The 10,927-nt window shown below is 40.2% G+C and overlaps 1 protein-coding gene and 1 long non-coding RNA gene across 3 annotated transcripts in view; one reads left to right on the top strand and one right to left on the bottom strand.

The window, feature by feature from the left end:
• LOC122565188 (ELAV-like protein 1) overlaps positions 1-6,948 on the bottom strand; it is a 44,137-nt gene extending 37,189 nt beyond the window's left edge. The window contains exon 1 of one of the 2 annotated variants that reach the window (XM_043720905.1): positions 6,760-6,948. The gene's annotated coding sequence lies outside the window, so the exon portion shown is untranslated. Of the gene's footprint in view, positions 1-1,311; positions 1,383-6,759 lie in introns of those variants that run through there. The other variant, XM_043720906.1, reaches the window with a different exon arrangement.
• Positions 6,949-7,060: 112 nt separating this feature from the next.
• Positions 7,061-10,927, top strand: part of LOC122565189 — a 37,555-nt gene continuing 33,688 nt past the window's right edge. The window contains exon 1 of the long non-coding RNA XR_006316105.1: positions 7,061-7,203. This is a non-coding gene — a long non-coding RNA (uncharacterized LOC122565189). The remainder of the gene's footprint in view (positions 7,204-10,927) is intronic.

Genomic DNA, 10,927 nt, shown 5'->3' with positions numbered 1-10,927 from the left:
TACAAGGGGACATAAATTTAAGGTGAAGGGTGGAAGGTATAGGGGGGGATGTCAGGGGTAGGTTCTTTACCCAGAGAGTGGTGGGGGCATGGAATGCTCTGCCTGTGGGAGTGGCAGAGTCAGAATCATTGGCGACCTTTAAGCAGCAATTGGATAGGTACATCGATGGGTGCTTAAGTTAGGACAAATGTTTGGCACAACATCGTGGGCCGAAGGGCCTGTTCTGTGCTGTATTGTTCTATGTTCTATGCACTGCAGAAATTCATCGAAAATCCTGAGACAGGCCTTCCAAATCCAGGACCACTTTCATCTACAAGGGCAAGGGCAGCAGATAAGTGGAAATATCACCACCTGCAAGTTTCCCTCCAAGCCATTTACCATCCTGATTTGGAAATATATTGCCGTCCCTTCAGTGTCACTGGGGCAAATATTTTTAAAATTACCTTCCTAACAGCATTATGGATCAACCTGCAACATGTGGACTGCAGTGGTTCAAGAAGCCACTGCCTTCTCAAGGGCAACAAAATGCTGACCAGTCAGTGTTGCAAAGCCCCATGCATGAATTAAAAAAAAAATCCAAAATCTGCAGGATTCCTTACATTTTCTTATAATACAGCTTTTATTCTAGTGAAGTAGTACTATTGGTAATGCTGGTATTTGGAAGCATCATCTAAAATCATCATAGATTTAACGTCTTAACAGCAAAAGGTCAATTACTGTTACCACTGACTCTGCATAAAAAACATTTTTCTTTCAGTATCATAGAATCATAGTGTCAATACAGAATACACAAGGGAAACTGGTCAAGAGTACCAACGCATGCATTGTATTTATTGGAAGCAATACAAAAGAAATCTTTTCTACAATGAAGCAACAAAATAATTCAGTTCTTTAAAGTGTGTTCAGAAGGATTTAAATACTTAAAAATGTTATTTCTCCTAAACTACATTATTACCTTGCGAAAAGATTCCTCCCAGTAGATTGGTTGGAAATTCAAGTTGAGAAAGATGCAGGGAAAAAATCTTGTTTATATTTTGACCAGTAGCACCAAGAATCCACTCAATACAAATTACTCATCTGAAGTACAGTTTGTGCAAAACCAGAGACTGTACTTCGAGAAATGGCACAAATTAAGGTCAGTCTAATCCTAGTAAATAAATTCCAGAGTTCCTCTGTATTCTACACATCTAAACATTCTGCATTATTAGCAATAAATAAATGCATGAGTGAAAGAACTGGATCACAACCAAATGAAAAAGGGAGAAGAAAACACTCAGAATCAGAAGGAGAAAAACTGAATTTAAATATAACCTTGGTTTATTCTGTTCATCACTGCCACCTTTCATTACCACACTTTCCCTTCAGCCTACAAGGGATTTCTTCACTTTTCTGCAACACATCTACTCAAAACCTGAAAAAAGCAGGGTTAACACAATTTTCATAGTTCTTCCTTCCTAAAACTTACATTTTTCTCCAAGTTTAAATGGAAGGGTCACTCAGTAAAAGGTACAGATACCAATCAAAATTCAGAGCCCATCTAGTGATTTACTTCAGCTAAGTTAAATATGATGAATAAGTTTAACTGGCCACATGAATGAGATTAAAGCATTTGCAAATTCAAAATTGGAGCACTGCACTTTGAACCTCATCTGCTGACTGCAGTTTTGCCTAGGGCTATTACAATGACAATAAAAGTATCAACACTGTACAATGACTTAGGTAAAAACAATAACTGCAGATGCTGGAAACCAGATTCTGGATCAGTGGTGCTGGAAGAGCACAGCAATTCAGGCAGCATCCAACGAGCAGCGAAATCGACGTTTCGGGCAAAAGCTGATGAAGGGCTTTTGCCCGAAACGTCGATTTCGCTGCTCATTGGATGCTGCCTGAACCACTGTACAATGACTTAGTTGAACCTGCAAATGCTGTACTAAGGTACAGAACTCTTTAAATCTCATCTCCCTAAATTTTTTCACCCACAATCAGCCAATAGGGGATATTCTGAGAAAACATTCTCACGGATAGATTGGTCAAAGTCTCTATTTGCAACAATAAATATTTTAAATATCTAAATTCAAATGACAAAATAGATAGTGTAGCACTACCATATGTCCACTTGACAAATGGCAAGGTTGATTTGAATATTATTTGTTTAACAGATAAGTTCGGCAATGTGTTTTAATTTATTGGAGTCCAACATCTGTTATATCATAGTTCCATTATGGTAATCTAACTGCTTCTCCTATTTAACTGCACACCCAGCTCCCTTTCTTTCACGTAGTCTTGACTTCAGTAACTTATTTTGAACTCCTGTTCTGTGCCAATTTGATTCTTTTGTGCAGCTGCTTATAACCAAACAACAAAGTACATGACATTGCATCAAAATTCAAAACTTATGCCTTTCAAAACTGATGAGCAGGTTCTTTAGTGTTTTTGCTTTGAAACATGACAATATAAATATTGCTTTTAGGAAAATGTATCACAAAGTTAAGATAAACACAATGGTTAAGTACATCAGAGTTGCTTCTGAACAGGAACACTGGCAACAGGCTTAGGTTGACAAGTGACAAGTAACATTTGTGCCACACAAATGCCAGGTTATGACCATTACCGATACCAGACGATTTAACACTGTCCCTTGACATTCAGTGGGGTTACCATCACTGAATCCCCCACGATCAACTTTCTTGGGTTATCATTGATCAGAAACTCAACTGAATTCATCACGTAAGAACAGTAGCTACAAGTACAGTTCAGAGGCTAGGAGTACTGTGGCATCTTACAAACTCATGCCTCCCCAAAGCCTCTCCATCATCTACAAGGCACAAGTCAGAAGCGTGATTAATTACTTCCCACTTACCTGGATGGGTGCAGTTCTAACAACACTCAAGAAGCTTGACACCATCCAGGATAAAGCAGCCTGTTTGATTGACACTACGTCCACATGCATTCAATCCCTCCACAACCGAGTCAAAGGCAAATACCCTGCATTATTAGGCATCTGGATGGGTAAATGAATAGGAATGTTTCGAGAGATATGGGCCAAATGCTGGCAAATGGGACTAGATTATGTTGGGATATCTGGTCGGCATTGACGAGTTGAATCGAATAGTTTGTTTCCGTGCTGTACATCTCTATGACTCTATGATTATGACACTTAGTAGCAGCAGTGTGTGCTATCTACAAGATGCGCTATAGCAACTAAAACATCCTCAGGCAGTACCTGCCAATGCCACAATCATTTCCATCTACAAGGGTAGCAGATACATGGGAACACCACCACCTTCAAGATCCTCTCCAAGGCACTCACCATCCTGACACAGAAATATATCGTCAGTCTTTCACTGTTGCTAGGTCAAAATCCTCGAATTCCCTCCTACTGGCATTGTGGATCTGCAGTAATTCAAGAAGGCAGCTCACCACCACCTTCTCAAGGGTAACTAGGGACAGTAAAAAAAATGCTGGCCAGCCAGCAACACCCATATTCCACAAATGAATAAATTTTAAAAAAGATTATTTTAATAGATCTTGATCTTATAAATTTTGCACGTCAATAAGGTCTCAGAAATAACATCTTGCACATGTACGCCCTAGTCAGTAAGTTGAGACCATGGTTAATTAAGCCTACCGTATCCTAGACTGCATCAACAGAGCCACAGAGTACGACAGCAAGGAGGTTATATTGAACTTTCACAAGATACTACTTCAGTTTCAATTGGGGTAGTGCATCCAATTTTGGGCACCATCATTATTAATATAAGATTAGAGAAGTAAGGACTGCTTTCTTTGGAGATGAGAACGTAGAGAGGAGATCTGATAGACAGAAAATCTGGACAGAGTCGATTTGGAAAAACTATCCCCACTCAGGACAGAATCATGAATGAAGCACACATTTAAAGTTTTTGTTAGAAGAATCAAAAGCAATAGGAGAGAAAATGTTTTTATGCATTAAATGGTTTGGGTCCGGAAGACACTAACAGAGAATATGGTGGAGGAAGATTTAATTAAACACTTGAAAGAGATCTATACTTTTACTTGAAAAACAATATGCAGGATTATGGGGAAAAGCAGCAAAACAGCACTAATTGAATGCTCTTTTGGACAGCCAGTGTTGTAGACATGATGAGCCAAATTGCCACCTTCTGCACTGTAATAACACTTTTGATTGTGGAATATTTAAGTGAAAAAAATATTCTAATGCCCTTTTTGAAACCTCACATATACCATCTCCAAAAGCAAAACTTAATCAAAAATCATCTGTATGCTTCTAGTCTCCATTCACTTACCACTAATGCCTTCTCTGATGTACAATGGCAACATGCTCCTGACAGGTTGCATATAAAATCTTAGTCCTGGTATTCTATTCTTTTAATTCTTACCACTTATCCACACACCCCAACTCTCAGCATTGACTATGCTATGTTGTCTTTATATTACTGTACCTCTTCTTTCTGCCCCATAAATCATCTTTAATATTTTCACAGTGAAACTATATGAATGCAAACTAATTGCACTCTCCGTGCCTGTAAAAAATGACAAACAACTCTGGCATTAATATTCTACAAAGGCTGAGGGGTGACCTTATAGAGGTTTATAAAATCATGAGGGGCATAGATAGGGTAAATGGACAACATCTTTACCCTGGGGTGGATGGGTCTAGAACTAAAGGCCATATGTTTAAGATGAGAGGGGAAAAAAAAATTAAAAGGGGTGTAAGGGGCAACTTTTTCACACAGACGACAGCGTGCTCTTGGAATGAGCTGCCAGAGGAAGTAGTGGCAACTGGTACAATTACAACAGTTAAAAGGCATCTGGATGGGTACATGAATAGGAAGGGTTTAGAGGGATATGGGCCAAGTGCCGGCAAATGGGACTAGGTTAGTTTAGGATATTTGGTCGTCATGGATGTGTTGGACCAAAGAGTCAGTTTCTGTGCTGTACATCTCTATGACTTTATAATATAAAAGCCACCAAAGGGTAGGCCCACAATCACAAATTATATTTTACCAGTTTGACATTGTTTTACTCAACTCAACCCTTCACAGAAATGTTTCAGATGCGGTACAGTATGTTATTTTAAACACAATGATTCACCTGCAATATCTTTGTCAGAAAGTTAAATAAAGCAAATATAAAACAATGCAGTAAGTCACACCAGCGAATTGGTCAACACTGTACACTTAACCACTACTTTACACTTTTTATCATTACTGTCATTTCAGTTTATCGAACGTTGCTATATTTAAAAAGGCTTTCTTTTGAACACATTGTTCTTCACAATAATTGTTTTGTACTGTCAGCCTCTGAAGAAATTGCTTAGAAACAGAGTTACAAACACCAACTTTAAATCTATGACACTTTGAGTTCTTAGCAAACTGCAATGGGAAATCCAAAACCCGAAGGCATAGGTTTAAAGAGAGAGGGGAAAGATGTAAAATGGACCTAAGGGGCAACTTTTTCATGTGTGTAGAAATGAACTGCCAGAGGAAATGGTGAAGACTGGTACAATTACAACGGTTAAAAGACATTTGGATGGGTACACAAATAGAAAAAGGTTTAGAGGGATACGGACCAAATGCTGGCAAATGGGACTAAATCAGTTTAGGATATCTGGTCAACGGACAAGTTGGATTGAAGGGTCTGTTTTCCTCCTGTACAACTCTATGACTATGAGTCAAAGTAAACCCTATTCTAGATCAATGATATTATTGGACCAGGCAATCTGAGCTACACAATGGAAAAAAAAGCATAGCATTGCTGTTGAAAAGTCAAAATAGCTTTAAATAAAAAAATTGCACACAAGTGCCTCTTGGGATAAACATACGTGGTTTATTGTGTCATTGTCATTTAGATTCGTGAACTGAATAGCTACAAGTAAAAGGGGAAACCTTAAAAAGAACAAAAAGCAGGTGAAGCACACTTTATCTACCTTTACTTGGTAAGCCAACTGTATCTGCACATTCATTCAAGCATGCAAAACATCTGCAATCAATTGCTAATTTACCCGAGATAGAAATTTGGTGAATAAAGAACTGCTGGGAAAAAAAAAGATATTTCTGGGGTGAAGGGATATCAGTCTTTGGGAAATTTAAGTTTATGTAATGAACGTGTGGGTTTTAGGCAAATGTTTAATTAGCATTTTTAAAAAGGTATCACAAACATCGAGTTCAAAAATATACTTTATATTCCAATTCAAAATACTTATTATTGTTTTTAATACATGCTTAAAGGGCTTTGTGCAATGAAGTGATTGGAGACTGTTGGATACAAAGCCCGGGCGCAAAGCGCATTGTTCCAACGAATGCATTGGCCCCATTCCACCATCCAATTTTTTTTTTGCAGCATTAAACTGAAGTCTCCGGGTCACTAACATCCCACCCATCGTGGACATCTACCCTCCTCCTGCCGGTTCCATACTATAACCATTACTCTTATCTAAAAGGGCCTACGCTACCGGCTTACATCCCCGATCTCGATTTAGGATTTGCTCAACAGCCTTCCTTTGCCCTCCAGCTAGAAAGCCCACCAATCTCCATCGCATTCTCTTCGCTATAGGCGCAATAAATCTCCCGATTTTCCGTCCATCACTCCAACTTTTTGGCTTTTCTAGCCAGCAGCGTTCGGCTTGGGGGTAACTAATCACTCCAAAGCCAAGGCCTAACTTCCAGTAGCACAGGCCCTGTGCCGCATGGCCTAGGCCTGCTTCTCGGTGCACACCGAGTACTTATGATCTTTCTTATTCGACAAGTTCACACTCACTCCGTCTGAGCCCCGTACTCGGTACGGGGTGAGAGTGCAGGACGGCGCTGATGTCTCCCCGGGACTCGAGTTGAGAAAAGGGAAAGCTCAGGCCGAACGGAGAGGCGGAAAAAATATCCGTTAAAATCAAACAAAGTCAACCCCGCGCGCCGCCAGCAAGCGAAGCACCACCCTCTCCTACTCCATTGGATAATCTGTTTGTCCATCACTCTCCCGTAACGGGGATCTCTCTCACTCTATTGGTTAGATGTCACGTCAATTATAACCCCTGCCGTCACCGATCATTTCTATTGGTCTAAAGGGCAGTGGTGTGTGATGAATTTGGTTATGGCGTCTACTCCCAATCGGGAAAGAGGCGAGTCACGAAGAGCTGGATTGTTTGTCAATCAAATTGTTTAAACCAGGCTCTGGAAGTTGGTAGTATTACGGTTCAATATCACTGAGGTAAATATTAATACAGCTGTGCGTTGAGAGCTAGATAGAAATATCATTGAAATTGCCTCAACATGTTGTCGAAAAGTTTTTAATAAATGAAAGCAAACGTAGTTATGAAGAACTGTCAGTCATACAAGACTTCAGACGTTAAATCTGCTTCTCTGGCCAGAGATTGCTAGACTCTAGGTTCCCCAGCATTTTTTGTTGTTGTTTCGTAAATTGGAATTAGACATGAGTCTTTAAATGTTTTAATATGCTGTGCGAATAGCCCGTGCTCTTAGGCTGTGATTGCTAGTCATTGAAAGTTGTTATTCATTTATTTTTAACGTTTGGAATTGGTATCTGAGAGACAATACTCCCCAGCTTCGATCTGTAATTTCTAAACCATTGATTTCTTGACATGTTCCAAAATTGATATGTATAACGTTTTTTGAATTGCACTTTAGGTTTGGGAAATTATGTATGTTCCTTCCAGATGATAGTTGTAGATAACTGCCGCCAAACCTGCTGAGCTTTTTGTTTTCATTTATGGTTTCGAGTGACCTCCGTGATTTAAGACTACTGGTAAATGTCGTCTTTGTATTTTGAGGAGTTTTACTTTTGAGGATATTTCTCCAAGGGTTAATTATACTTGTTATGGACCAGGCCAGACTCCTCAAAACATTTCAAGAAGGTCGCCTTGACCCTAACTTCTCTAGTTGTTTTCAGCAGGTGCATCATTTCCAGGAATGATGCAGCTGGCTCAACCACTCAGTTTGAAACACAACAGTATTAATTTACATGTGAACAAAAGAAAACTGAATTTAGAATGACATAACTACTAAAACAAAACCCAGTTGACTCTATCGCAACTTAATGGTGCTGTTCCAAATACTTGCTACATCCCCATAAACATTCTTGGCAAAAAAAGGTAAAATCAAACACAGGTTCTAACAGGAGAGATGTCAGAGAGAGAGGATCAGCATGGAGCTGTTTCTTTGACCAGCAGTCTCAGAAACTGACTGCTTGCTAAAACCAAACCAGAGAAAAGCTGAGCTGAGCTGAAATGTGTTGCTGGAAAAGCGCAGCAGGTCAGGCAGCATCCAAGGAGCAGGAGAATCGACGTTTTTTGCATGAGCCCTTCTTCAGGAAGGGCTCATGCCCGAAACGTCGATTCTCCTGCTCCTTGGATGCTGCCTGACCTGCTGCGCTTTTCCAGCAACACATTTTCAGCTCTGATCTCCAGCATCTGCAGTCCTCGCTTTCTCCTAAAAGTGGAGCTGAGACAACTGGCCGCTCCCCTTTCATTTTACAAATGTTTTTTAAGTTGAAAGCCTTTTGCTTGAGGCAGTATCTCTTAGCTGTAATCAAATTGGCCCTAAAACCTATACAAACCACACACATCGGAATCTATGTGTTTACGAGCCCTCTGAAAAAAAAACCAAGGACGACATAACCTTGTTAAAGAAGCAGCATTATCACACCTCCCTCCCCCCCAAAAAGATGAACCATCAATATCCAAAGATGACTTGATTTCAAAACCCTTTAATCTTACACTGTTAGTAAACTATAACAGCCATATACATTACATTGACTATAAACATGCAAACATGCACTACTGCATTCTGTTTCAGTCTGTTTCTCATCCAAGTCTCGACAATCACGTTCTCTTGGCCTTCCATATGCACAATATGTAACAACAAGCTCCATATCAGCCATCTGGAAGCTTCGCCCTTAATTTTCTTTACAAACTTCAATGGGTTATGATCAGTGTACATGACTGTCTCAGATACTTTACTGGTAACATTAGCATTGAAATGCCAACACGGAGCTCAAAGTCTCCTTCTCAACTGTCGAATATTTCTGTTGATGAATGTTCAATTTACTGGAGACCTGATAGATCTTTCTATTTTCTCATCATCCTTCTATAAGAGCACAGTACCAACACCCAAATAACTGGCATTGATAGCCACCTTGAATGGCTTTGCATAATTAAGTGTGGCTAACACTGGGGCAGTGGTGAACACATCTTTCAGGCTGTCAAATGCCTTCTGACACTCCGCCGTCCACTGAAACTTCCTGCCCTTCTTTAGCAATTCAGTGAATGGAGTGGCCATACTGCTAACATTTGGTACAAATTTCCAATAAAATCCACTCAATTCCAGGAATCGTAGTACTGCTGTTTCTGTCAGTAGTATGAGAAACTTCCCACTTTGTTTTTGTACTCCATGGGGCCATTTGTCCATGACCAGGACAAATGGCCCAGGAAGGTGACTTGGGCTTTGGCAAATTCACTTTTAGCCAGGTTTATCATCAAACCTGTTCCCAAAGTAGATCAAACAATTCTGATAAATGTTGTCTTCAATCTTTCCGACAAAGATATCTGCTGATATCGTCTGAGTAGAAACAACTGAGAAAAATAAGTTGCTTGTCTCACCTTTTCAACACAGTCTTCCAAATGTGGATATGCATCAGTCTTTGTAACTGTATTGACTTTATGATAGTCCAGACATAACCATTGGGTGCCATCTGGTTTTGGCGCCATTACTGTCAGTGAGCTCCAGTCACTGTAACTCACTTTGGGCTATGTCATCTTGGAGCATGCGTTCAATCTCCTTTTGAACCGGCGCCAGCTTTAGAGGGTTATGCCTATAAGGATGTTGCTTAATCAGAACAGCATCTCCTATGTCTACATCATGCATAATTTCCCAGTTTATTTCCAGATAAGAGTCAGAGAGTTTTAAAGATGTATAGCATGGAAACAGACCCTTTGGTCCAACTTGTCCATGCCAACCTAATCTAGTCCCATTTGCCAGCACTTGGCCCATATCCCTCCAAGCCTTCCTAGTCATATACCCATCCAGATGCCTCTTAAATGTTGCAATTGTGCCAGACCCCACCACTTCCTCTGGCAGTTCATTCCATACAAGCACCATGATCTGTGTGAAAAGTTGCCCCTTAGGTCCCTTTTATTATCTTTTCCCTTTCACCCTAAACATCTGCCCTCTAGTTCTGGGCTCCCCCACACCAGGGAACAGACTTTGCCTATTCACCTGATCCATGCCCATTATGATTTTATAAACTTCTATAATGTCACCCCTCAGCCTCCAATGCTCCAGGGAAAGCAGCCCCAGTCTATTCAGCCTTTCTCTATAGCTGAAACTCTCCAACCCTGGCAACATCCTTGTAAATCTTTTCTGAGCCCATTGAGGTTTCATAACATCCTTCTGAATAGAATTTTACGCAATATTCCAAAAGTGGCCTAGTCAACGTCCTGCACAGCCACAACATGGTCTGCCAACTCCTATACTCAATACTCTGACCAACAAAGGAAAGCATACAAATACCTTTTTCACTATTCTATCTACCTGCGACTCTACTTTCAAGGAGCTAGGAACCTGCACTCCAAGGTCTCTTTGTTCAGCAACACTCCTTAGGACCTTACCATTAAGTGTATAGGTCCTACTCTGACTTGCTTTCCCAAAATGCAGCACCTTGTATTTATCTAAATTAAACTCCAGCTGCCAGTCCTCAGTTCATTGGCCCATCTGATCAAGATCCTGTTGTAATCTGAGGTAACCTTCTTCGCTGTCCACTACACCTCCAATTTTGGTGTCATCTGCTAATTTACGAACTTTATCTCCTATGTTTGCATCTAAATCATTTATATAAATTATGAAAAGTAGTGGACCCAACACCAATCCTTTTGGCATTCCACTGGTCACAGGCCTCCAGTCTAAAAGCAACCCTCTAC

The sequence above is a fragment of the Chiloscyllium plagiosum genome, chromosome 31 (assembly GCF_004010195.1).
Source record: "Chiloscyllium plagiosum isolate BGI_BamShark_2017 chromosome 31, ASM401019v2, whole genome shotgun sequence".
NCBI classification, from domain to species: domain Eukaryota; kingdom Metazoa; phylum Chordata; class Chondrichthyes; order Orectolobiformes; family Hemiscylliidae; genus Chiloscyllium; species Chiloscyllium plagiosum.
Note: the sequence above shows the minus strand (reverse complement) of the source record. Positions and strands in the feature narration are given on the sequence as shown.